Source organism: Pinus tabuliformis, chromosome Q, assembly GCF_031772625.1.
Source record: "Pinus tabuliformis cultivar Carrire ecotype Pingquan chromosome Q, CPIR1, whole genome shotgun sequence".
NCBI classification, from domain to species: domain Eukaryota; kingdom Viridiplantae; phylum Streptophyta; class Pinopsida; order Pinales; family Pinaceae; genus Pinus; species Pinus tabuliformis.
Window position 1 is genome coordinate 1,139,598,234 of NC_142296.1, and position 27,952 is coordinate 1,139,626,185.

At 40.1% G+C, this 27,952-nt stretch overlaps 1 protein-coding gene and 1 pseudogene across 3 annotated transcripts in view; one reads left to right on the forward strand and one right to left on the reverse strand.

The window, feature by feature from the left end:
• LOC149223591 (uncharacterized) overlaps positions 1 to 27,952 on the forward strand; it is a 43,014-nt gene that overhangs the window by 11,467 nt on the left and 3,595 nt on the right. The gene's annotated exons all lie outside the window — the stretch shown is intronic.
• On the reverse strand, positions 98 to 27,952 carry LOC149223592 (developmentally-regulated G protein 3 pseudogene; annotated as a pseudogene).

Consider the following 27,952-nt stretch of genomic DNA (forward strand, 5'->3'; position numbering starts at 1 on the left):
GGTCATATATTTTGCAATCAAAGAACAATACTAAAGAAATAAAATATTAACTGAAAGCAAGATGTTAATCTGGACCCCTATATAGTCCTTTTCTACACTACAATATTATCAAGGTATGTATAGCTCGTGCATGATCATTTTGAGCTTCCCTAACCTGTGTTTTGGAAGAAGTCCCTTGCCAACAATCATGTCCTTCTTTAAAACAAACACAGGCAAGGTCTTTGAGACCATCCTCATCCTCTAATTCATGATCCTTCCCAACTCTTTGCGGTTTGTGTTTTGCGCTAGAACCCTATACCAATGCATATTTAAATTGCTTCAACATATCCTTGTGGAACCTCTCGAAAGTTCAAGCTTTAGATAACAAGATCTTCGTAGTCTGGATTCACTCCCTTGGGTTTTGTATATATTCAGGTCAAATTTAAATCCTCCCATATCTTCTCCAATAGGCCATCCAAATTCCATTCTAGGTGGGCACTAACTGGACAGTAGTGAGGCGATTCATCCAAAATATCCAATTCCTCGAGAGTTATTTGGTTAATCTTGTGAACAATCATAAATGTAAGGCATATATATGCGATTGCCTTCGATCACATCTACAAGGTCATTTGCAGTTGCATCATAGCGAAGAGAAATATCGGCATTATGAATCTTCTATTCTCCGCTGATGGCCTTAACAATCTCAAGGTTTAGATGTGAAATTTATTTCGCCCTCTGTCCTTCATCCTAAATGTCAAATTAGGAGGTTCCTTGTTCAACCTAATTCCAAATCCTTCAAGCTCCTTTTCTATAATGCGCTTGTGAGTAATAGGCTTGATAACTTCAAGAATTATCAAAATACAATTGCAATTTCTTGCAGTATTGATAACCTGCCTTCCTCTCCTTTTGCCCTATCAATTTCATTCTTGGTATATGACATTTATATTGCTGACAGTAGTTGTTATGAAACCTGCTCACAAAAAGATAGAAAAGATAGATCAACGCCTTAGAATTCAGCCTCTTCGAGGAGGTAACTTCCTTTACATTACACAAATGAATGATTCCTTGATGATTCAAATGACAAAACCTCCTTTTTATATATAGGAGTCTAAGGAGTCACAATATAACCCAGTCGACCTAACAATAATAATATAAAGACACAAAAATAACAATAGAGGGATTCTATGGGGCACAATAATAACAATATGGGGACAATAGGGGAACAACAATATTAATAAGGGATACAACTACAATAGTAATGGGGTAATCACTAGTATTGTAGGGACCTAACATGCCCCTCTCCTTCAAAAAAGTGTTGTCTTCAACGCTTGAGTAGTTCTGGATGTTTCTGTATAAAATTTTCATCCTCCCATGTGAAATCTTCAGCGGATAAGTTCTTCCACTTGATGAGATACTCCGAAATTGATCGATTTCGTAGCTGTCGAGTTCTTGTTTCTGTGACTGCTTCCGGTTCCAATATAATTTTTCCTTCCTCATCAAGTTCTGGCAATATTGTTTGAACTGGGAGCTTGTCGCCTATAACCTTCTTTAAACATGAAACATGGAAAACTAGGTGCACTCGAGAAGCTGCAGAGAGCTCCAATTTGTATGCCATAGTACCAATCTTTTGCAACACCTTGTACGGACCATAATACTTTGGTGATAATTTATTATCCTTCTTAGCTTGCTTGAGGGACATTTGTTTATATGGTTGTAGCCGTAGGAATACCCAATCACCTACATCAAAACTTCTTTGCTGCGATGTTGATCTGCCTGTTGTTTCATTCTATTCTGTGCCAACACGAGGTTATCCTTTAAGAGTTGGAGGACTTGTTGTTGATGCTCGATGTGATGTTCCACTGCTTGAACCTTAGAATTTTCTCTTAAATATGATGTGATGGATGGTGGCTGATATCCATAAAGTGCCATAAATGGGGTCATTTTTGTTGCTGTATGGAAGGAAGTGTTATACCACCATTCAGCCAGAGGCAACCATTTGACCCATTGTGTCTGTTTATCAGATACAAAGCAACGAAGATATCCTTCCAAACATTTGTTTACTATCTCAGTTTGCCCATCAGATTGAGGATGATAAGATGAGCTATGAGCTAACTGAGTACCAAGACAAGAAAATAATTCTGTCCAAAAATTTCCAGTGAAAATGGGATCTCTGTCACTTACAATAATCTTTGGGTTTCCATGTAGCTTTTGAATTGTTTCCATAAATGCAGTAGAAACTGTACTGGCTTTAAATGGATGTGATAATGCACAAAAGTGTGCATACTTGGTAAGTCTGTCAACTACCACCATGATGACACTCTTTCCCTCAGACTTGGGTAAACCTGTGATAAAATCCATTGAAACCTCCTCCCAACGTTGGCTTGGAATGGATAAAGGTTGTAATAGACCCGGGGTCTTAATTGTTTCAACTTTATTTTGTTGGCAAACCAAACATTCTGCCACAAACTTTTGAATATCTGATTTAAGGCCATCCCAAAAAAATTCCTTCTTAACCCTGTGGTAAGTTTTTAAAAATCCTGAGTGCCCTCCTAAGGGAGAAGTGTGCAATTCCATAAGAATCTTTTGTTTGAGTTGGGAATTCTTACAGAGGTATAAGCGATCTTTGTACCATAACGAATCATTTTGCCAGCTAAATGTATCAGATGTACTGGAATCTTGTTGTAACTTTCGAATAAGTGCCCACACTTCTTCATCATTCTTCCATTCCTCCCTTGCTTCGTTTATCCAATCTGGTTGGATAATAGAAATGGCGCACAACAATGCTTCCACATCCTCATCCTTTCTTGAGAGTGCATCTGCCACCACATTTTGCTTCCCTTTTTTGTAGATGATTTCAAAGTCATAACCCAACATCTTTGTGACCCACTTTTGTTGCTCTTCAGAGGATAATCTTTGTTCTAAAAAGTATTTAAGGCTATCATGATCCGTTTTTACCTTGAAGTGTCTTCCCATTAGGTAGGGTCGCCATTTCTTAAGTGCATGTAGTATTGCCAACATTTCCTTCTCATAAATAGCTTTGTGTAAAAACTTTCCCTTGATTGGACGACTTTCAAAAGCAATGGGTCTTTCATCTTGCATTAAAACAACACCAATTCCATTTCCTGAAGCATCACATTCCACAATAAAGGTTTTTGTGAAGTCCGGTGTAGCTAAGACCAGTGCTTGGCACATTGCCTCTTTAAGATGTTCGAAGGCCTTTGTTGCTTCTGGAGTCCATGAAAATGCATCTTTCTTCAATAATGTTGTTAGAGGTGCTGCTATTCTCCCATAATTCTTAACAAACTTGCGATAATACCCTGTCAACCCAAGAAATCCTCGCAGATGCTTTATGGATGTGGGGATTTTCCATTCCTTAATGGCTTTAATTTTGCTAGGGTCTACCTTAACTCCTTCATGAGATACAATATGACCCAGATATTCCACCTCTTGTACTCCAAAGAAACATTTGGATCTTTTTGCATATAATTGTTTCTCCTCCAATAGTTGTAGCACCCTGTCAACATGTTCAACATGATCCTTCCAAGACTTGCTGTAGATTAGTATATCATCAAAAAATACTAACACAAATTTTCTAAGGAAGGGTTTGAAAATGTAATTCATCAAACCTTGAAATGTAGAAGGTGCATTGGTAAGGCCAAAAGGCATGACCAAAAATTCATAATGACCCTCATGAGTTCTAAATGCTGTTTTCAGAATGTCTTCAGTCTTCATTCTGATTTGATGATATCCTGAACGAAGATCCAACTTGGTGAAGTAAATTGATCCATGCAATTCATCCAGTAATTCATCAATGACAGGAATGGGAAACTTATCTTTAATAGTGAGCTTGTTGAGCTCCCTATAATCCGGACACATGCGCCATGATCCATCCTTCTTGTGCACCAATACTACTGGAGCAGAGAAAGAACTTTGACTAGGTTGAATTATACCAGCCTCTAGCATTTCTGCAACCATACGTTCAATTTCACTCTTTTGGGCATAGGGATATCTGTACGGCCTGATGTTTGGAGGAACACTTCCTGGAATCAGATGAATAGCATGATCATGATCACGAATAGGTGGGAGACCTTTGGGAGTCTCAAATACCTTGGAATGATTGTCCAAGGCTTTTTGGAGATCTGGAGAAATAGATGATTTCAATGTGGAAACATCTAGTGAACATAATTGTGCAATTACACCTCTTTGTTCCTTTTTTAGAAGCTTTGTCATACCGTTAGAGCTGATTATCTTTCCCGGTTTCCCTGCAATACCCCTTAATTCAACTTCCTTTCCTTCCGCAGAAAATTTCATGAAAAGTTCTTGAAAATTAAAAGCTATTGTACCCAAGGATTGTAGCCATTGGACTCCTAGTACAACATCAACACCTCCCATTGGAATGGAAAGCATTGGGCTAGTCAATACATATTCTCCCATGGATAGCTTGATATTATGGCACTTTCCAGAGCAATTTATTGTTCCTCCATTTGCAACCATCACTTGACACTCTGGTGCTGGATATAGGAAGCAATTCAATTCTTTTGCTACCTTACAATGAATAAAATTGTGGGTACTTCCTGAATCAATCAACACTATTACCTTTTTCTTCTTGATTTGTCCTTCTATCTTGATGGTTTGAGGAGTGGTAATTCCCGCCAATGCATTACAAGATATGGTCGAATTCATTTCTTCTTTATCTAGGCTTTGTTCCTGGAGTATATCCTCTTCTTTTGACCTTTCTTGCTCCTTTTCTTCTTCCTCTTCACAATCTATGTAGAATAATTTCTTCTCAGCACACTTATGACCTTTAGTGTATTTGCTATCACAACTGTAACAAAGCCCTTTTGCTCTTTTTTCTTCCAATTGTTGTGGTGTCAACCTTATAGGTTGTGGAAGACTAGGGGCAACAACACTTCCATCTTTATAGTTGTGAGTGGTATGCTTCCTAGTTGCCATAATTTTGCTTTCCATTTTTCTTGCTAACCTGAATGCCTTCTCTAATGAATCAGGTTCCCAAAGGCGAACATCATGTTGGATATTATCCTTTAAAGTCCCTATGAACACATCAATCCTATGCTCCTCTGGAATATTTTTTACCCTTATGTTCAATTTTTGGAACTCCTCAATGTGCTCCATTATTGAACCCTTTTGTTTGAGACTTATCAATTGGCTAAAAAAAGTGTTGCTTTTTGTATCCTCATAATGTGTTGTCAATTCTTCTGTAAAAATTGCCCAAGTGATAATTTGTTTACGAGAGCAAAGCCATTGATACCATACAAACTGATTTGGTTCCAAATATAAAGTTGCAATACGTACCTTTTGTGTGTTTTGCACATTATTGAGATCGAAAAATTGCTCCATCTGTAATATCCATGTTGTGGGATCCTTGCCATCAAACTTCTTCATATCGATTTTTGGAATATGGTGCGTCTTCGATCCAACATTAGAGTCTATGAAATCATGATTAACATTTCTTTTGTTCGCATCATGAGTTTCCTTTACTACCCTTTCACCATTAGTAAGTATTTCTTGTAGAAAATTTGTCAAATCTGTCTTCAAATCTACCATGTCTGTCTTTAAATCTGCCATGTCTGTCTTCAAATCTTTCTTCAAATCGTCCATCTTAGCTTCCACGCCATTCATCTTAGTTTCCACGCCCTTTATCTTAGATTCCACGCCATTTATCTTAGTTTCTGTTAGCTTTTGTGAGAGTGACATTTGTTGCACTTGGTCTTGTAATTTTGATATATCATGTAGCATTTCTTCTTCTTCTTCATGAGTCATGCTAGAGCTTTCAGGTTGTTTACTAGGTGTTTGCATTTTCTTTCCTCGGGGCATCAGTTACCGATAATAATGCTCTACTATGCCCTTTGAATTCCTTCAAAATAATTTTTCAAACCAAGCTTAAACAAAATTTAAAAAAATCTACACACCTTTTTTCACTTTGTAGGAGCTCGATATTGCCTCTGATGTATCTCTGTAATTTTAGATCATCCAATTCTGAAATTGTGATCTGCAGTAGCCCTCTGTGTCCTCTTTCCAATGCCACCAGTCTGATCCAAATTGGATTCTCCAAGGAAGAGTTATACCAAATCTCTCACAATGACCAGAATATAGACTAGTTCAGTAGAGCGAACTTGTACAACATGACACGTGTCCCTGTTTCGACCTTTGGCTCTGAAAATTTTATACAAGAAATTACACTCCGTCCTCTTTCTGTACCTTCTTACGAAATTTCAATCCGATGCTCAGAGAGAAAGTTATGACGATTTTCCCCAGGTCACCTGTTTGGAATGTAATTCAGGAGTTTGCAAAAAGACCAACTTATTCAGATCATATCTCCGCAAATATAGCGCAAAAATCTCTGAAATTCGGACCCGAGGTTCAGTCCGATTTCATCTCAAATGGTTTTTTTTTTCACTTCTGAAACGTCGCAGAAAAAAAGTTATAGCGAAAATTCCACGATGACCTATTTGGAGCAGCGAAACCCTATAATCCAAAGCTCTGATACCAAATGTTATGAAACCAGCTCATAAAAAGATAGAAAAGATAGATCAACGCCTTAGAATTCAGCCTCTTTGAGGGGGAAACCTCCTTTACATTACACAAATGAATGATTCCTTGATTATTCAAATGACAAAATCTCATTTCTATATATAGGAGTCTAAGGAGTCACAATATAACCTAGCCGACCTAACAATAATAATATAAAGGCACAAAAATAACAATAGAGGGATTCTATGGGGCACAGTAATAACAATATGGGGACAATAGGGGCAAAACAATATTAATAAGAGATACAACTACAATAGTAATGGGGTAATCACTAGTATTGTAGGGACCTAACAGTAGTTGACATATGTATCCACTTCAACATGGTTGCTAGCCTTTAAATGAACCACATTGATGTCAACAATTTTGTGTGCTGGCATCAATGGACACTTCATCAACATAACATATTAGAGTCCATGATGCATTATCTTAAACAATACGTGGAACTCTGCACTTGGGCATGTTAAAATTGGCAGCTAGGGCCAAACTCCATGTGGGTCTACTTATTTATGGCAGTTGATATTTTTCTTGGATTTCTCTCGTTGAGAGGTGTAGGATTGATCTAAAGATCATCTGATTCCTACATGTATTCATGGAGATATGAATTTATTTGTGTTACGTGACAATTTGTCAACGTCGACTAGCAACAACCAAATTGCCCCCACTTGTCCTCAACGTTTTAATATAAATAGAGGTGGCCTTCAAGTCATTTTAACACACACTCTTGTGATCTCTCTTCATTCTGTTTTGGGTTTTGATGAAGGAGAGACCTAGAGGGAGTGCTCTAGGATATACGCTGGCCTAATGATGCCCTAATTACAGTCAGGGAGAAGCCCTAGACAAGGAGGAGAAAAAGTCTTCTAGGAGTGCCTACGCTACCCTATATTACAGTTAATGAAGCCGGCCCTATGGACACTATCGTGGAGGAGGATTATCTCATTGAAGAGAAGCACCTATGTTGCCATAAAGGAGGTTCTCCTACGCAGTCCTAGGAGAGGATTTAACATCCTAATCTCAACCCTAAAGGAGTAGCAAAGTATTAGTCCTAATAGGTTGTCCTAGGTCACAGTCATTAAGGTTTTGTATGCAGCAAGGAGAGGCCTTAACAAGCCCTAGCCGCTGTCCAAACAAATGTATTATGCCGCTGTTCTAAAGCCCTTAACACAGGTCCAGTAATGACACTATTCCGCTGTCCTAGAAGACTATCAGCTGTAGGTCTCAAAGGGAGATTTAGATGAAGTTGTGAAGGCACTTTAGTAGCCCTATACGCAACTATAAGGAGGCCTAGAAGAGGCCCTAATCACAGACTAGAAGGTGACCTGATTTGCTGTCACAATCTGCCCTAGTCACAGTGAAATGGGAAGGCTACTATCCGCAGATCAGAAGAAGCCTTATTAATATTTCAAGGACTGGAAGGTCAGCGTGGCATTTGTGGCAACATGATAAAAGAAGTGTGATGAGTGCAACACAGTGATGAGTACAAGATAGTGATGAAGTGCAACACAGTGATGAGTGCAGCATAGTGATGAAGTGCAACACAGAGTGCAACACAGTGATGAAGTGCAACACAGTGATGAGTGCAGCACAGTGATCAGTGCAACATAGTGATGAAGTGCAGTGATGAGTGCAGCATAGTGTAATGAAGTGCAGCATAGTGATGATGGATGCAACATGATGGATGTAGTATGATGGGTGCGGCATAGTGTAATGAAGTGCAACATAGTGATCATGGGTGCAACATAGGGATGATGAATGCAACATGGTGATGGAATCACCTTGGAGAATTGGTTGAAGGATGAAATCTGATAAGTGTGCCTTCACCTGAGTTCAGATCTGCAGTCCTTGTCATTAGATCTATTATGTCATCTTCATGGTGAAGATCTCTGATGTCTGATCTTGTCAAGTCAAAGTGTTGACTTTTGATGTATATGTATTATCTCTCTCTCTGCTGAACTATTGAAGAATATAAGAAGAATTGACCAAGGGTTCCCCACGTTGGGGTTTGTCCCTGGCTGGCGCCACATCTTGTGTCCTCTTGTCTTGGCTTGTCTTCTGCGATTTATGTTTATGTTCTATCTGCATTTTACTATCATGCTAAATGTGATTGCTAATCTGGAATTGATATTGAGCTAATATGGAAAATTGAAGTAAATTTGCTCTAATCATAGAACATACCTAAAATTTAACAAGACATTTACATATTAGACACAAAAAATGTTTCAAGTAGCGTGAGGAAAACACACTACTAAATCATCTGAAAAACCCAAGATGTATTGAGAATTTTGGGCAGGTCGTAGTTTCAAAATGCAGGATAAATCGCATCCTTGAGTGGCAATGTGGCTAAAGGCATAAGTGTGATTTGCGACCTAGGCTAAGTTGCAACTTGCAACTTTAGTGCAGGTCACATTTTCACTTCTGAGAGCACGTTACAAGTAGCAGTTTCAGTGCTAAGGGTTGAATGTGCGATTTGCGACCTAGACTAAGTCGCAAGCCCAGTCTATAAGGAAAGTCACATCTTTGGGTGGATATTAGTAATGCAATATACGATCAATGGTTCATCACAAGCGCAAGTCACAATTTTGAAGAGGTAGTTTCACTGAAGATGTGAGGAGCTACTAGTGACAGTTGCAAGCTTGGCTCCTAGTTGCAATGGGAGTTGGAAATGCAACCAATGACCTGTGGGAATTCCAATTTGGAGTATGCCTTGCTTTTCGCATTTCCTCATATATAGTCGATGATTTCTGCACTTCAAGAAGATTGCTACAAGTATGCCAAGCTCTCAACTATCTATCATATGTCACCACAGTTGATTGCAATTGTTGTTTCTTCATAGGAGATTATTTTCCCAAGTCGAGTAATTAGGATCCTCCTTGCCCTTTCAAAAGTGCTTGGCCATCCCGCCATAGGAGTTTCCCCTCATTTGAAAACTCCCTTTGACCATGTTTAGGAGTCAACTCCTTAGAGCAGAGAAGGAATTCAAGTACTTGCACAAGGATTCAACCAAGTGAAATGCCATAAGGTAAGATTGGGCAGAAAGAAAATAAGCAGGAATATACATATGAGGCATGATGAGGGCAAATAAATCGATGAAGTGCCTAAGTTAAAGGTAATGATAGTCTATGGGGAGAAGTCGCAACTTGGAATCGCACACCCGTATCTATCACATGCACCATAGAGAGTCTAGTTGCAGGTTGCAATTTGAGACAACAATTTTAGTTGCAAATTTGATCTACAGTATCATGTGCAAATTGCGACTTGAAAGGAAGAGTGCCTAGTCTAATTGCTAATCACTTTCCTCAATTACAATAACTTCAAGTGCCACTTTGAATGGAGATTTGCAATGGGAAAGGTGTGCAAAAAGCTCTATCCATTCCATGAATTGGCGTACTATGACTTAATATTGCTCATTCCACTTTGACCATATACCCTAATGCTGAAAGCTGTCAATTTGATAAAGGGCACTTATGTCCTGTGACCAGTTATGAGCTTGATGCCATGAAGAACTGGATCCTTGTTGATCGTCTATTACACTCTTCCTGTCCATTACATGTGCCAAAATGATTGAATTTAGAATGAAGCAACGTTTTTTGCAATGTCCTTGTAATATACAAATATCTGAAGCGATTCTACATTGCATGCCTTCAGACAAAACCATTTAAACATATAAATATACACTGTTTCGTGCACATGACACCAGAGATTATGGTGCTTCACAAAAGTTATATTCAACAGAACGACTAGTATATTCTTAGCAAATAATGGTAGCGATGAGACTTGGGCATGCAATAGCCTATTTCGAACGAAATAATTTGACAAGCAACATTGTAATAATGGCACAACGTTCACCAATCAAAAGGGCATTATATTCTTGGTCCAACTCCGATGTAGATGACAACTAACCCATTCAAAAGTAGTTTTCCACCATAAAATTATTGAAGTTAGTGATTCTCAGCATAATTACTCTTGTTTAATGTTAACAAGATACAATATTGTGGAGGTCGTGTCACCTAGGGAAGACTACTACAACCTTTGGATGTTCATTTTCAGTAAAAACGTGTTTCCAACCTTTGCATGATGTTCTAGATGACATAGAGAATGAGAATAATCAAATTTCATCTCTTGCATGGCTAAAGGCTCCCTCAAGATTGCCATTCCTCATTAAGAGTGAAAGGATGTACATGGATAGGGCTCGATTTAGTATTTAATGCCACATGTGTCACCTTTCTAGCTTGCGTACTCTATAAGAATGACCATCTAGAAGCTTTCTCTACCAAACTAGTGATAGATATAAAGAACTGGTGGAGCATTCCATTAGGAATGGTTAAATCTGACTAGGGTTTTGGGGTTCAGATTTGAAATCACAATAGCTCCCTCTCTATTTATCAAAATATCAATCTGGATTCTGGTTGTCCCCAGACATGAGAAACACCTTAACATTGAGTTTTGTATGCATTCTAAGGAATGTTTAGAATCCCACAATCTTAGATGCTAAAACTTTAAATGTAGAATGGATTGTGAGCACGAGATAGCAAAATGGGATGTTGTAAAACTGTAAGAGGTGCTTTTGGATGACTTTGCAACTACATGTGATATGGATGTTTTTAATGACTTTATTGAATATGCTATCAAACATCTTCCTTAAACCTAATAACTCTTAAGCATATGAATTGGCTCAATAATTGAAGGCGACATTGTTATGCAATACAATCCTAATGATGATCATGCAGCTACTATGTCAAGGAATCAAGTTAAAGTTGCATCTTAGAGAGCGTGAATCGAGGTATAACATGCACGTCACGAAAAGTCTTCAAAACCTAGGGCAGTCAGAAGAACATAAACCAACATGATTCCAGGTGGATAAATGCAACATACATCGTGAGAGCATAAGCCCCCATAAGATTCGGTGGCAGCTAAGACATTGAAAGGTTTTACTAATTCAAAGGTACAAACCTAACTGGAATCTTTAAAATCATGGGGGGGGGGGACCCAAAAATTTGGTGTTAGGCCAAAATTTTGGGTGGTGTTGTTGCGACTACAATAGGAAAGAACTCGGCATGATGCTCGGAGATCAACATCGTTTTGAGATAAATGAAACGGAATTGAACCTGTATCAAAGTGGAATTGTGCCACCAAAAGTGGAAGCATCGCTAGTTGCGATGGGGGGCTTCTTCAATTGTAATGGTGTCTCTAGATCCACAACTTTTGAGAACGTTAGATACCACTAATAATAATCACAACTTCATGTATCCATGGCTCCTAAACCCTAGACTCCCTCCTCGATTTGCTTAGACTCCAGACTTCAGGCACAACAACAAGTGAAATGATAAAAAAAACCATTGCGCAAACCCTATTAACCTAAAAATTGCATGAATCGCGAGTTGAGGTTGGAATCCCGTGTTATCGTAGAGTTGTGAGTCAAAATTGCGTTGACCATGAGTCAAACTTGGTTGAAACTAGTTTGACTCGCCCAAATTCGAATCTGATCGCTTGCCAACCTAGCCAACTTGGACTCGCGAGTGCTTGACGAGTCTGGTAACACTGGGGTTAACAAACCATAGTCATGTTGTATTAAACAAGTGCATGGCAAGACAACTCTAGTACTAGCTTCCATGTCACGATGTCCATCCTAGGGTTTGAGTTCCCAAACCTTAGGTCTTCAACTCTTGCATTGACACAACTACCAATACCTCCATGAAACATCAAGGATACAATAAACAAGTTTTATTCCAAGCAAGGCATCACTCCAATCTCAAGACTCGTCCAGCTAGGCTCTCCATGATCTTGCCCTAGCCTCCATGCATCACACAAGAACAAGGTTGCAATATCATTGAAGGTGTTAGCTCTACATGACTAACCATCATTTCTTTTAGCATCATGTTCTTCTCAAGGGTTTACACATTGGCATAAACCCTAGCATCTCATAAGGTAAGATAAGACAAAGTAAGATCATTTTATTAATGTTTGACAAAAGACCACAAATAGGTCAATGGGAATGCGAAGTACATTAGTGAAAATACAAGATGGAAGTGCAAAAGTAGCTCCTTGAAAATCATAATAAAAGCAAATTTACCTATGTTGAGGAAGATCTAAAGTTTAAGACCTAACATCATGAAGTAGTAAAACAAAGTGATGATGGAGAACATGCAAAAAATGTGGAGAACTGAAGGCCAAGAACCATCAAACGTTTGTGTGTGAGGGGGAGTAGGGGGAGGGGATGTCTTTCTTGTGGGTGGGTAACATCCTCTGATGCTCTTTCTCATAACGTCTGAGGTCAAAGGGAAGAAACTCTTGATAGATGATCAATTGGATGATTTGGAAGAGCACGAAGAGGGATGGGATTTGTCTCGTTATTTGGATGCTAAGGCTTGTAGCCAAGAGTTGGAGGAAGTTCCCTCATTGTTGGTGCAGTGTCCAATGTCTTATGATTTGAGGCGATGTTACTGCAAAGGTCTAGTTGACTGAGCTCTAGTGGCCTCCTAGGGTTTCACAGATTTGCTGTTTGATCTGCTTGCCTCTTGGTGCTTCCATATGATGGCAGCACTGGAAATAAATATATAATTGGCTGGACTAGGTTTGGTCTACGTTGGAGATGGTGGATAGAGCAAGATCGGGATCCAAGGACCTCCCATGTGTACAAGGCCAAGCATCTTTTTTCATATTGAGGAAAACCTCCAAGGGATTGATGATTTCCATTAACATAAACTATTCTTTAAAGCTCAAAGGTAAAGCTCAAATACCATCAACAGAGTTTGGATTCACTGTCTTTAGACAACGTGAATGTTAGAGAATCTAGGGCAAAGTAGTGTTGTGATTCTCCGAGACTTGATAACAATTTGTGAAGTCTTTTTACTTTTTCTTAGTTAGCTTATACTTCTTCTTGTTCTTATTAGTGCATATGTGTGTGCTTCATCAAACTGCTACCAAAACAAAATAACAAGAACACAAAATTTGGCTCTCTGCCAGGGACAAACCCTCTCCACTCTTGAGAGGGAAACCCTTTGTAAGTTTTCTCTTATTGAAGCTTCTTATTTGAACAACTGCCAAACCCTAGACCCTTGACTAAGATCTCCTCCAAGCATGAGTCAAATCCTTCCTCTTTCTGCACTGTCACTTCCGGCACATCTTTCGGCATTTCTTCCAGCACTTTGTCCTCTAGGTTAGGAAACCCTAGAATATTAGGGCTCCTCTTCTTTGCTGACCTTGGGATACCTTGTAGACCTAACTGCACATCTGAATTAGGCTTCTTATGCTGCTGCCCTAAACTGCTGTCAAGCCCTTCCTGCTCCTCACACGTGTGACTGTTTCTAGCCCTAGAAATAGTCCTCTTCTTCCTTCGCTTGTGAGGCTGCCTTCAATGCTGGAGTAGGAGACCTTTATTAGCCTAGTTTCTAGCCCAAACCATAAATGATATGTCACTGCACTTTTGCTGCTGATCTGGCTGCAGTCTGTCCCTTACTCCTTCGCATGTGTGGCTGCAGAAACCCTAGAAAGCAGCCCCTTTTCTCACCTTTTCAGGCTTTTCTTTGTCCTTTAAGCCTTCTTCTTCCTTGCGGATTTCAGAGATGTGAGTGTGTGTCCAAATGAGGAGTGGACAGCCTCTATTTATAGAGGTCTGTCCCTCCTCCTTGAAGCCGACATGACTGTCCCTAAAGCTGACTTGTAGTTGCATTATATTTCAACATTTATTCATCATTTTTGCTGCTTGTAGACTTCATTGGTGCTAGGAGAGGTTTTGACCATGCTTGGAGTTATTTCCTTGACCTTGTATGATGACTTACATGATGTAACATGCCCTCAAAGGGTCTTTTCATAATTACATTTTGACTTTGACTCTCTAGAAACACTTCAAAATGTGCTTAACCTATTTTCAATGAGCAAGAAACTCATTGACAAATAATACAAAAATAATTTATCTTTTAAGTATGGATCCAAGCATTGTTCTTTTAATTCTATCCAACTTGACCCTCCTATTCATAATTTCGAAATAGGATGGCAGCTGCTGCACAAAAGGCTGCCACCGATTTCTGATATCCAGGTGTTTAAGAACACGTCTCCTATAGATTTATCATTATGGGGCATCTCAGCTTGGGTGAAAAACTGATGTGTTTACTGTGATGAAAGGCATACTATGCCTGAAGCCTGGAGTAATTTTAATATATTCTTTGCAAGTGCATTCAGAGTAAAATGCGATCAGAACCATGTCAGCAACATCGGCTGCTAGGTGCATGCCTTGAAACATTTCATTTCAACAAGCCATGATGGAACACATTTCAGCGATATTAATGTTTCTAACTCTCTGATCAGTGACTGGAAATGAAGCTTTATCCTTCACACTGCCTAGCACTGCAGAAGACATGAACTTCTGTGGTTTCTTCCTTCCAGACAGGCTAAAAGGACCTTCAGGAGCAGCTTCTTCTCACCGATTTGGCATAGGCTTTGTGTTTCTTTGTTTCTTTTTGGTTAGATTCTTCTCAATGCTCTGACAGACCGGATGCAAGATATGCAGGTAGGCATTTTAGGACTACCCTACAAGGTTGTGGATAACAGTCCCATCTTTATGACCCCTTGTGCTTACAAAACAAAATAATGGGTAACAGGTAGCAGCAAAACATGTGCTCTTAGGTACTTGAAGCAGACAATGGAGTTTGGTCTGAGATATCTTGGAGATGGTGAAGTGAAGTTGCAGGAGAATAGAGACTCAGATTGGGCAGACAATGCCACAGATAGGAATAGCACCTTAGGGTGTTACTTTAGCTTGGGTTCAGCTATCATATCTTGGTTCAACATGAAGTAGACTTCTGTGGCTATTAGCTCTGCAGAGGCAGAGTACATAGTAGCCAGTATTGCTAGTTGTTAGGGTGCTACTTTAGCTTGGGTTCAGCTATCATATCTTGGTTCAACATGAAGTAGAGTTCTGTGATTAGCTTGGCAGAGGCAGAATACATGGTGGCCAATATTGCTAGTTGTGGGGACATATGACATCGCAAGTTACTTGTAGGGTTGTTAGATTAGGAATTGGATCCCACACCATTTACTGTGATAATCAGACTTGCATCAAACTGTCCGAGCATCCAATATTTCACAAGAGGTTCAAGCACATAGACATCAGATTTTACTTCATATGAGACAAGATTAAGAAGGAAGCAGTGGAGCTCTAGTATATTCCCACAGATCTACATGTAGTTGATATTCTGACCAAGCCCTTAGCAAAAAGAAAGTTTGAAGCATTTAGAGATCAACTTGGATTGTTGCAAAATTCCTTCTTTGCTAAGAGGAAATGTTGAAAACTATAGCTCAGGCAGGAACTTCCACATAGGCTCAGTGTCAATGTGCTGGCAGTAGTTCAAGATATTTCAAGAACTCTATTTAAAATTCACTTTAGGAAAAAGTGAGAAATCTTATATATTTAGCTCTTAAGTCTAATAAAGTGTTTCAATTTTCATGCATTAATGACTTAGATTGGGATCAATCTCAATTGTACATCTCACTAAGAGATTCAGGTTTCAGTTAAAAGTATAATGATAGGTCGAGATAGAAAGTTCAGACATAAGTTTTGTTGGATAGGGACAGTGACATAAAAAAGAGAGATCAGTTGGGAGGAAGAGTACCGTACAATAGTATATATGGTACAGCTATACAATAGATCCACACAACTGCACAGATATGTGTGGTATTGTACAGCCAGCAGATCTGCACAACAGCACAATAGGGCCTTACAACAGTTGTTTTTGTGTATTCTCAGTTTTACTATCTTCAGCAGGCTGTACACTTTGGGTTAGGGGTGAATTTATCAACTGTACAGTTGCAGATGCTGCCTTGTAAGCTTTGATTAGTTGAATGATAGAATGATTTGAAGGAAAAATCTGTGTATATGTATAATTGATTTACACTTCTGCTACCTATTGTGTCCAGCTATTGTGTGGTTGTTGCAATATTCAAAAATTAATTTCTGAGTTATTTAATGAACAAAATATTAGGACAGCAGTCACCTAGGGCTGGGGAAATTTACAAAATGTTGACTTCTTTCTTTAGTGATATGTTTTTTTTTCCTTTCATAGTTTTGATTATTTGTATTAATGAATTTATGCATTTTTATTATCCTCTCTCTTCCCTCTTAACTGAATCTTTCTTCCAACAAACATGTCGTTTAGTTTTACCCTTTCTGATGGCTTGTAGAATACAGCTCCAGCCTCTACTCCCACAAACCTATGCCCGGTGTTACTCATATATGGAACCTTCTGAAGTGTTGAGAATTCAATAGGGCAATGAATATGTTAATTCTCTTTAACTTTATAACTGTTTGTGTTTCCTCTTTCTTCATTAGCTTTGTTCCTTGTTATTATAATGTTAGATACATCAAACAGCTACCAAAACAATAAGAACAGTGACACAGTATATAGGCTGCAATCTAGGGCCAAAACCCCTCCTCTTGAGGGGAAAACCCTTAAATCTCTTCTCTTCTTATAGATCCTTCAATTGATGAATACCATGACCTAGCTCAGACAAATACTATTAATTTTTGGTATGTTCTATGCTTAGAGCAATTTACTTCAATTTTCTTATTAGCCCAATATCAATATCCAGATTAGCAATTACATCAACATGATAATAAAATCTAGATAGAACATAAACATAAACAGTAGAAGACAAGCCAAGACAAGAGGACACAAGATGTGGCACCAGCCAGGGACAAACCCCAATGTGGGGAAACCCTTGATCAATTCTTTGTATATTCTTCAATAGTTCAGCAGAGAGAGAGATAGTACAAATATAAAAATCTGATATTTTATGACAACATCAGTGAGGCCTTGACTGGAGAAGTCACTGCTGGTCACACATGGCAGAATTCTACCTCTAGGTAGCTTGATCAAACCTAGGCAACTTTGGCTTGCAACTGTAAATACAATCAACCCAAACACTGCTCATAAATCTGATTTCATTCAGCAGTAGATAGCTGTTCTGATTAGGGTACTTGAATAAGTCCTTCCATGAAACTGTGGCACATCCTTGACTGCCCTTAGCAGCCCTCACTATGGTGCTATGGCCTGCGGCCTAGCACATAGCAACCGTCTCCAAACTAGTGTCCAACCACCCTTAACGTAGCAACATTTAGACTATAAGAAGGTCAACACTTTGACTTGCTGCAATGCTGCAATTCTGGGACTAGTTAGGGCACTAACCACAGTTCCTAACAGCCCATCAAACTGGCCCAGAATTGCTCCTATGTCTGTGGCTGTCCTCCAATGGGATGCTTCCCTCTACGCTACTCCTTTGGGGCAGTTTCAAGCCCAACACATAGACCTATCTCTCTAACACAGCTGTGGCACCCAAACAACCTCTCTTTCCCACGTTGTACCTATAGCATCCACGCTGCTTCTAGGGCTTCTTTTGCTCTGACTTATGACTTCTCTTAGCTGTGGATTAGGGCTCCTTCTAGCTGTGTATAAGAGTCTTCTTTTACTGAGGCGTAGGGTCTTTCCTTAGCTGCGTATTAGGCCTCTTCTTGAACTGTGGATTAGGGCCTCCTTTGTTGTGGAAAGGCCTTTTCTTGACAGCGTCTAAATCTCTCTTGACTGCGGCTAGATGACCTTAGATGACTGTGGCTAGATCTTTCTTTTGCTGCAGATTAGAGTCTCTTCTTGGCTGCATATTAGGGCACCTCAATCGTTGTGGATCTGGCCTCTCTTGACTGCATCTTTAGGCCTCCCTTGACTGTGTCTTAAGGCCTACCTTGACTGCGTCTTAGGCCTCTCTCTTGCTGTGGCTAAGCCTTCTCTTGACTGCGGTTAGCGCTGCCTTTGATTGCAGCTAGGGCTTATTTTTCGACTATGGCTAGAGCTCCTTCAAGACTGCGGCTAGGTCTCCCTTCATGACTGCAGCTAAGGCTCCTTTGTCATTGCAGCTATGTCTCCTTCACGACCTCTCTTTCCACCAAACCCAAACGAATGGAGAGAGATCATAAGAGATGTGTGTGTCAAATGACTTGAGGTCTCCTCTATTTAAATGCAACGTTGAGGTTGAGCAGGGGGTAATTTGGTTGCTGGATGACTTTGACAAATTGTCAAATAATATAAATAAATTCATATCTCCATAAATACATGTCGGAAATGGATGATATTTAGATCAATCCTACACCTATCGAAGAGAGGAATCCAAGAAAAATATCACCTGCCATAAATAAGATGACCCACATGGAGTTTGGCTCTAGTTGCCAATTTTAACACTCCCTCTCAACTAGGGAGAACTCCATCTGCTAATCCATCTACCAGTCTGTACTATCTTTGCCATCAATGCAGTGCCCTACACTGCTTTGTTCTACTCTACTGAACTATGAAGAAGAAGTGATCGAGAATGTATCAGACCATTCTCTGTTGACCCGAAGTTAGTCCGAGATGAAAGAGAGTGTCTCATACCACTCTTATTGATCCGAAATCAGTTCCAAATAAGAGAGTGTCTCATACCACTCTCACTGATCCGAAATCAGTTTCAAATAAAAAGAGTGTCTCATACCACTCTTATTGATCCGAAATCAGTTCCAAATAAAGAGAGTGTCTCATACCACTCTTACTGACCTGAAGTTAGTTCCATTGATCCCAAATCAATATAGGTCATCCTAGCATAGGGAGTACGGTAGTACACGATGCGTCCATCGGTAGTACTATGGTCCCTATCCTCATTTCCCTACTCATTGGCCAGATGAGAGGTACTTCCCATGAGTCCCAGACTGCATGGGTAGGATGTCTCAGCAGGAGAAGGATGAACCACTCATCCTGCCTACATGTCGCCATGGGGTATCCTAGGGGAAGGCTGAACCACTCACCTTGTACACAACAAATCACTAGGGGAAGGCTGAACCACTCACCCTATGATTGTGTCTCAGTAGGAGAAGGATGAACCACTCATCCTGCCTACATAGCAAACCATTAGGGGAAGGTTGAACCACTCACCCTATGGTTGCTCATCGCTCCAAGAAGTATCCCATGCCCCCCGGAGCTCCTAGAGCTCAATATCCATATCATACAGGACCCTCAGGAGAGGGTCTCTCCACAACTCCTAGTTGTTCTCGAAAAGTCAAGAATTTGACCTTTCCCAGGGGCTTCGTCAGAATATCGGCGACCTGCACATCAGTCCCAATGTGATGGAGCCTTATTGCTCCTCGTTGTACCATATCCCGGATAAAGTGGTACCTAATGTCTATGTACTTGGAGCAATCATGAAATACGGGATTCTCCACAATCGAATCCCACTCTAGTTGTCATAGAGGATCACGGTGGTACCCAACACATGTCCAAATAACTCACTGAAGATCTTTCTCAACCAGATGGCTTCACAGGAGGCCATACTCACAGCGATGTATTCAGCCTCAGCGATGCTCAAAGCAACCGACTTCTGCTTCCTGCTCATCCAGGATATCGAAGCAAAACCCAAAGAGAAACAACGCCCAGAAGTGCTCTTGCGATCCACCACATTGCCTGCCCAATCAGCATCAGAATAACCAAGTAGCCTCACATCTCCGACAGTGTATCTCAGTCCATGAGTGATTGTGCCCCAATGATATCTTAGAAGATTCTTGGCACCAATCCAATGTGTGTGATGAGGCTCAACCATATATTTCCTCAACATATTAACTGCAAAACATATATTTGGACGAGAGTTCACCAAGAACATCAATGCTCCTATGAGTTGATGATACTCAGAAGCATTACCCAATTCAGGTCCGGCAACACTACCTGATAACTTCTTAAAGTTAAGCTCCATCAGGGTAGTCACAGGCTTGCAGTCCACCATCCCAAGTCTTCCTGATATTTTCACAACATATTTTCCTTGAGATAGGAAAATTTGTCCTGGCTTTTGCCAGACCTCCAAGTTCCAACCCTAGGAAGTAGTGCATCAGTCTTGGGTCCTTCATTTCAAATTCGGAATCCAACTCCCTCTTATGTTTGTGAATGAGAGGGCTTGCATCTATCAGAAAGAGGTCATCCATATAAAGCATCAGTATGAGAGATCTATCATCCACAACCTTAAAGCAAAGGTTTCGATCAGCTTCACTCCTAGTGAATCTCAGCTTCATCAAATAGTTGTCATTCCTCTTACACCAAGCTCGGGGTACTTGCTTCAAACCAAGATCTTTCTTCAACCTGTATACATGAGAATCCCGGATGAACCTCAAACCCCTCGGGTTGTTCCACATCTATGGTCTTGCTATAACTGGAGGGGAATGGTCCCCTTGTAAGTTTTCCCTCGGTACATCCTGGACATATACCTTCATGCTCTTCTTTGAATTCAGGCATCCCTGTCACCATCTGTCTCACATCAGGTAGGGCCTTACAATGAAGATGGGCAAACCTCCGGTGCCATAGTTCAGATTGAAGAGATGTGTCGCAAGACATGGTCCCCAATGGACTTCCTGCAACTTAATACAAAGTGCCAACCCTGAACCCAAGAGTAAAAGCATCTTTAAAATTTCTTTTCCAAACACGTACCTTTCCATCGATGAATGCCACCTTGTAACCTTTGCCTTCCATTGCCGAAATGGACACCAGGTTTTTCTTGAGATCAGGTACATATAAAACTTCTTGTAAATGAATCATGTTACCCTGATTTAATTTAATGGTAACATTTCCTACACCCTTTACGGGATAGGTGGCATCGTCTCCAAGAATAATCTCCAAGTTTGTTTCCTTCTCTATCAGATTACAAAGAGTTTCCTTGTATCCGATGAAGTGCCTTGAAGCACCACTATCAATAAGTCAATTTCCCAAAGTGTCCGGAGGATAGGTAGTGGAGAGGGCCAATATAAGATAATACTCTTTTTGCTTATCAGAAACAACATTTGATTCTTCATACCTAGAGTTCCTTGCTTTCTTGGAGGGTCAACCATTTCCTTGATGACCTACATACCCTTTTCATTTGTCATTGTACCTATCATTCCTTCGATCATTGTTGTTGAGGTTTCACCTGGAATGATTGTGATCATCATCATGTGATATGTCCCTTCTATTTGGACACTCCCTCGCATAGTGGCCAAACTTATTGCAAACAAAGCACCTGCCCTTCCTTCCACCCTTAGATCCAAGCTTTCCATTGAAGTGACCTTTAGACCCTACATTATTTCTCCTTTTGGCATGAGCGGAGAAAGCAGAGGGGTTGCCTCTATTAGAAGGCATTTCTTGCTCCACCATTCTTGTTTCTTCTAATGTCAGATCAAGGGACACCTTCCATCCGTGATAGTTAGACTTTTCACAGAGCTTGTCTTCAGCCGGGAAGTGGGATGAGGAACCCATTGAGCCTTTTGTCCTTTCCAACTTTCTTCGGCGATTGGTCTTTCACTCTTGCTTGGGCTTTGTCTTCACCTCAGCTTCGCTACCATGTTAATTTTTGGTATGTTCTATGCTTAGAGCAATTTAATTCAATTTTCTTATTAGCCCAATATCAATATCCAGATTAGTAATCACATCAACATGATAGTAAAATGCAGATAAAACATAAGCATAAACAGTGAAAGACAAGCCAAGACAATAGGACACAAGATGTGCCACCAGCTAGGGACAAACCCGAATGTGGGTAAACCCTTGATCAATTCTTCTTATATTCTTCAATAGTTCAGCAGAGAGAGAGAGAGATAATACAAATATACAAATCTGATATTTTATGACAACATCAGTGAGGCCTTGACCGGAGAAGTCACTGCTGGTCACACATGGCAGAATTCTACCTCTAGGTAGCTTGATCAAACCTAGGCAACTTTGGCTTGCAACTGTAAATACAATCAACGCAAACACAACTCATAAATTTGATTTCATTCAGCAGTAGATAACTGTTCTGATTAGGGTACTTGAATAAGTCCTTCCATGAAACTGTGGCACATCCTTGACTGCCCTTAGCAGCCCTCACTATGCCATATGGTGCTATGGCCTGCGGCCTAGCATATAGAAAATGTCTCCAAACTAGTGTCCAACCACCCTTAACGCAACAATATTTTGACTGTAAGAAGGTCAACACTTTAACTTGCGACAATGTTGCAATTCTGGGACTAGTTAGGGCACTAACCACAGTACCGAACAGCCCATCAAACTGGCCATAATTGCTCCTATGATTGCGGCTGTCCTCCAATGGGATGCTAACCTCCACGCTACTCCTTTGGGGCAGTTTCAAGCCCAACACATAGACCTATCTCTCTAATACAACTGCGGCACCCAAATAGTCACCCAAACAGCCTAAACAGTCACACAAACAACCTCTCTTTCCCACGTTGTACCTATAGCATCCACGCTGCTTCTAGGGCTTCTTTTACTCTGACTTATGACTTCTCTTAGTTGTGGATTAGGGCTTGTTCTACCTGTGTATAAGAGTCTTCTTTTACTGCGGCTTAGGGTCTCTCCTTAGCTGTGTATTAGGCCTCTTCTTGAACTATGGATTAGGGCCTCCCTCTAGCTACGGATTAGGGCCTCCTTTTTGTGGAAAGGCCTCTTCTTGATAGCATCTAAATCTCTCTTGATTGTGGCTAGATGACCTTAGATGACTGTGGCTAGATCTTGCTTTTGTTGCGGATTAGAGTCTCTTCTTGGCTGCGTATTAGGGCTCCTCAATTGATGTGGATCTGGCTTCTCTTGACTGCGTCTTTAGGCCTCCCTTGACTGCGTCTTAGGCCTCTCTTGCTATGGCTAAGCCTTCTTTTGACTGCGATTAGGGCTACCTTTGATTGCGACTAGGGCTTCCTTTTCAACTATGGCTAGAGCTCCTTCAAGACTACGGTTAGGTCTCCCTTCATGATTGCAGCTAGGGCTCCTTTGTGACTGCGGCTATGTCTCCTTCAAGACCTCTCTTTCCACCAAACCCAAACGAGTGGAGAGAGATCATAAGAGATGTGTGTGTCAAATGACTTGAGGTCTCCTCTATTTAAATGCAATGTTGAGGTTGAGCTGGGGGTAATTTGGTTGCTGGCCAACCTTGACAAATTGTCAAATAATATAAATAAATTCATATCTCCATAAATGCATGTCGGAATTGGATGATCTTTAGATCAATCCTACACCTCTCGAAGAGAGGAATCGAAGAAAAATATTAGTTGCCATAAATAAGATGACCCACATGGAGTTTGGCCCTAGTTGCAAATTTTAACAAATACCCTACAAGATCAAGATCAACTCAGCCTCCTACTACAAGAACTTCGACCTCCTACTGCAAATCCGAAATTCTGACTGCTCGACAACTGCTGCTACCCCACTAGAAGACTTCGATCTTCTTCTTAGAGCCTCTTCTTCCCTTCGCTTTCCTTTCCTTGAGACTTGGGGCTAGAGATATACCCTAAGTGACCTTTGCTTGACTTCTTTCTTCTCCTCCTTCCAAGATCGAACCAGAGATGACTCTTGCGTAGAGAGCCTAGATTCGTCTTGCACGTGGGAGAGAGAACTAGCCCAAACACTTCGACTTCCTTCGACCTCTTCTTTGTCCTCTTATTTGCATAGAATGAGTGATGAGTGAGTGATTCTTTGGAGGACGAGTTCCTCTCTTTATATAGGCCTCTTCAAGGGTAGATGTGGGTCTTCATTTAGGCCGACTTGACAGCTTCTAGGCCAACTTGGTGTTGGAGGGCATTTTGACACTTTAAAAACAAAAAAAAAATTCTTTACAAGATACAATGTGCCCATTGGGGTCTTCAATATATGACAATGACTCTTAAATCTAGGACAAACCCTAGAAGCACTCAATGGGTGCTTGACCTATAAAATAAGAGAACTTGAGCATGAAACCCATGCTCCAATAATAATTTCTTTTCATTTTATAATTTACAATAATACCTTTCATACTTATGAAGACTGAACCTAGTTACACATTTTTCAACACTACCTCTTAACTAGGGAGGTATTCATAAGAGGTGCATGGTCATTCTCAATTTGAATAGATCTCATAAAAAGAGTCAGATTGGTAACCCATCTGTTTGGCATCATATTTAACCTACATTGTCACATAGCAAGGCCTTGACTAACAACTCTATCTCTCCACAAGATCAGAGCACAATGCTGGCGAGACCAATGATTTATAGACACCATCATCATTGTCTCTCAAGGTACATATTCCACCTGGGTGTTCATCGAGTATGACCTTCCTTTGGACTATTCTTATCTTGGATAGCTAGTCCTCAAAGAATATCAGTCTACGACTACTCTTGTCTTGAATACCCTACCACATTCTCAAAGAATATCGAATGCCAGATGGTTACCCAATCCTCCATTCTTTCTTCCCAAGTGAAGACAAGAATGTAGTGTCTATTTCTCCCTCTCACTCAGGGAGGATACATCATACAAACCAAGCTTGTCTCTCAAGTACACAAGCTTCTTGTTTGGAAGTGAATTTGTCAATATGTCAGCTACCTACTCATCAATGGAGATGTACTGTCGCTCAGCACACCATTTTGCACTAGCTCTTGAATATAGTGATACTAGTTGTTTATATGTTTTGTCTTTCCATGAAACACTGGATCTTCAGAAAAACGTATACAACTGGTGTTATCACAAAGTATCACTGTAGGGTTCATTGGTCCTTCAAACAAGTCGAATAGCAGCTTCCTCAACCATACTACTTCTCTGCTTACTTCACAGGTTGCAACATATTCAACCTCAACACTACTCAAAGCAACTGTGTCTTGCTTTCTGCTCATCCATGAGACCATGGAGGATCCCAAACTGAAACATCCTCCTGTAGTGCTCCTTCCATCTTGCTCATTGCCTCCCTAGTCGGAATCTGTATATCCAATCAGTTGGACATCATTCCTTCTATCATACTTCAAATAGTAGTGGATGGTTCCTCGCAGATATCTCAGAATATGTTTTGCTTCTACCCAATGATCATGCTTCGGCTCCACTTGGAATTGACTGAGAACATTTACTGCAAAGCATATGTCTGGTCGAGTATTCACCAAGTACATCAATGAGCCAATAAGTTTCCTATACTTGGAAGGATCCATAGGGCTTGATTCAGAACTCCTTAGTCTCTTCAAGTTTGTGATCATCGGAGTGGTCATAGGTTTGCAATCCATCATGTCAAACCTCTTCAACATCTTGATCACGTACTTTCCTTGACCCAAATAAACTTCATCAAGTCCTTGCCAGACTTCTAGTCCCAAATAGTAATGCATCAGCCCAAGATCCTTCATGTCAAATTCTGCTGCTAGTTGCTTCTTACATTCTTCAATTCGACCTTCTACACCTGTTAAGAGAAGATCATCTACATACAGAAGAATGATTATAGGTTCTCCATCTACAACCTTAATATAAAGGTTCAGATCAACAAAACTTTTTGTGAAGCCTATTCTTTGCAGGTATGCATCCATTCTAGCATACCATGCCCTTGGTGCTTGCTTGAGGCCATATAATGCTTTCTTCAATCTACAAACATATGCCTTCCTATCTTTAACTTCGAATCCCAAGGGTTGCTCTATATAGACTTCTTCATCTATTGTGCCATTTAGAAAAGCAGTCTTGACATCCATTTGGTGGATGTTCCATCCCATTGATGCTTCTAGAGAGACTAATGGTCGAATCGTTGTATATCTTGTTGTTGGAGCAAATGTCTCTTCATAGTCGATGCCTTCTAGTTGAGAGAAGCCCCTAGCTACAAATCTTGCTTTATACTTATCTATACTTCCATCTTCCGCATGTTTGATCTTGTAGATCCACTTGGAAGTAACCACAGATTTGTCTTCAGGCCTAGGTACGATCTCCTAGACTCCATTTTTCATTATAGATTGATACTTTTCATTCATGGCATCTTTCCATTCCTGATTATTTACAACCTCTTCAAAAGTGGACGGTTCTGCTTCTATTAGTTTTGTCATGTATGCAACATACCCAAAATATCTCTTGGGTTTCTTGCTTTCTCTAAATGATCCTTTTGTTGCCCCATGACCTTCTGCATCAAGTAGTGTAGATTTCAACCAATTAGGTCTTTTCCTTGTTTCAGGGATGACCACAGGTTGAACAGGCTCACTAGGACCTTCTTCTTCATGGTGTGATTCTTCTTCTCCCTTGTCAACTTCTTCCTCAAATACTAGAATTTCTTCATCATCAAAGTCTATGGAAAGTTCCTTTGATTTCTTGAATGCTATGATTTCATCAAATATGACATCACGACTGACTTCTATGTGATGTCCTTCTTTTATGTAGATCCTATAGGCTTTTGATGAGTTGCTATACCCAACAAATGTTCCCTTCATGCCTGATGGATCCAACTTCTTTCTTTTGTCCTTTGGTATATGGATATATACAGGACACCCAAAGATCCAGAGATGATCTACATATGGTTTATTTCCAGTGAACACTTCCTTCGGAGTTTTGTTGTCTAGGAACTTGTGGGGGCTTTTATTTTGAATATAAATAGTTGTCTTCGTGGCTTCTCCCCACAAAAACTTAGGTAGATCTTGATCATGTAACATTGCTTTTACACTTTCTTCAATGGATCTATTCTTCCTTTCTGCAAGTTCATTTTGCTCGGGATTAAATGGGACTATCAACTTCCTCTTAATCCCATACTCCTTACAGAATGCTATAATATCTTTGGATGTATATTCTCCTCCATTATCAAATCTTAGTATCTTGATTCTTCTTTCTGTAAGGTTCTCCACTTCAGCTTTGAATTCTTGAAATTTTGTGAATACTTCGTCCTTGGTTTTCATTAAGTAAACCTGGGTTTTTCTTGAATGATCATCTATAAATGTGACATAATATAGATGACCTCCAAGTGATTTAGGAGTCATAGGGCCACATACATCGAAGTGAATGAGATCCAAGATTTCTTTTGACCGTGAAGCACTGCTTCCAAATGGTCTCTTGGTGTTCTTACCCAATGCACATCCCTTACATACTCCTTCATGATCTTCCTTCAATTCAGGTATTCCATCTACTATGGAGCTTAGAGTTGGAAGGATCTTGAAATGTAGATGACCAAATCTTTTATGCCAGAGTTCACACGGGCTAATTTCAATGTGAACTAGGGCTTGGGCCACATGAGATATTAGTCTGTAGAGTCTTCCTTCTCGAATGCCAATGACTTTAGCTTGTTCTATACTTGAGTCTTTACTCCATACAACAACCCTTCCATCAATGAAAGCTACTCTATCACCCTTATCTTCTAAGCTTGAAATGGAAAGTAAGTTCTTATGCAAACTTGGAACAAATAGAATGTTGTTGAGGTGGATGTTGCTTCCATTCTCCAGCTTTATGGATGTCGATCCAATACCCTTTACGGGATAGCTCTTGTTATCTCCAAGTTCCACTGAATAGGTGGATTTTCCTTTTGATAAGGTCTTCAATTGTTTGGAATGGCTAGTCATGTGTCTTGATGCACCACTATCAATTACCCAAATGTATTTATCTTGGAATGTGCCGAAGAGAGCCAAGGAGAGACCTTCATCCTTTTCCTTCAT